Raw genomic sequence first — 1,287 nt, 5'->3', positions numbered from 1 at the left:
TTAGTCCCGGTTGGTTTCACGAACCGGGACCAATGCTCTTGCTATATATACAGCACTTAGCAGTTTTCGACCAAATCCATCCCTTTCTTCTCCGCCCGACGCCCGCTGCTCTGCCTCGTCGTCGTCGCCGCCGAGCCGTCAGGCTGCTCCACCTCGTCGTCGCCGCCGCCTCCGACGCCTCAGGCTGGTCCACCTCACCGTCGTCGCCGCCTCCGACGCCGTCAGGCTGCTCAACTTTGCCGTCGCCGCCGCCCCGACGCCGCCCGCCTCCTCACCGTCATCCCCGCGCCCCGACACCGCCCGCCGTGCTCCGCCACCCCTCTGTGAGCACCTGCCTCGCGCCCCTGCCTTGCCTCGCTCCCGCGCCCCTGCCCTGCCCCGCCGGCGCCACCGCTGCCGCCATGCCCCTCTGCCCCGCCGGCGCCACCACTTTTTTTATTAGTTTAATTTTTTTTCATATATATATAATGTATGTGTATGTATGTGGCTATATGTTTTTGTTCATATGTTGCAATATGTTTATTTTTATTTTTATTAGTTTATTTTTTTGTTCATATGTGATGTATATGTGTATGTGGCTATAATGTATATGTGTATGTGATGTATGTGGCTAGAATTTGCTAAATATATATGTTAAAAATGTTTTTTTTGTTCATAGAAAGTTTTTTGTTCATATATAGAAAGTTACAATTTTAAAAAAGTTTTATATATGCAAAAGTTACAATTTTAGAAAAAGAAGGGTAGGAAAGAAGAAAATAAGAAGAGGAAAGAAAGAAGAAGAGGAGAGGAAAAGAAGAGGAGAAATAAATAATAAGAAGAAAAAAGAAGGAAAAGAAGAGGAGAATAAGAAAGGAATAGTGGAGAGGAAGAGAAAATAGAATATTCTATTTTCTCTTCTTCTCCACTATTCCTTTCTTCTTCTCCTCTTTTTTCTTCTTTTTTTCTTCGATCTTCTCCTCTAGCTATTTCTTTCTTCTTCTCCTCTTTCTTCTTCTTCTTCTTCTTCTTCTTCTTCTTCTTCTTCTTCTTCTTCTTCTTCTTCTTCTTCTTCTTCTTCTTCTTCTTCTTCTTCTTCTTCTTCTTCTTCTTCTTCTTCTTCTTCTTCTTCTTCTTCTTCTTCTTCTTCTTAATTTTTATCGGGAACGAGGGTGTCGAGGATCGCCGAGGGGTCGAGGGTCGGGAACTAGGGTAGAGGGTCGAGGGTCGTTAAGGGGTCAAGGGTCGAGGGTTTCAGGGTCGAGGGTTCGAGGGTTCTATAGGGTCTAGGGATCGAGGGTCGAGGGTTCC

Source organism: Triticum dicoccoides, chromosome 6A (assembly GCF_002162155.2).
Source record: "Triticum dicoccoides isolate Atlit2015 ecotype Zavitan chromosome 6A, WEW_v2.0, whole genome shotgun sequence".
NCBI classification, from domain to species: Eukaryota; Viridiplantae; Streptophyta; class Magnoliopsida; order Poales; family Poaceae; genus Triticum; species Triticum dicoccoides.
Note: the sequence above shows the minus strand (reverse complement) of the source record.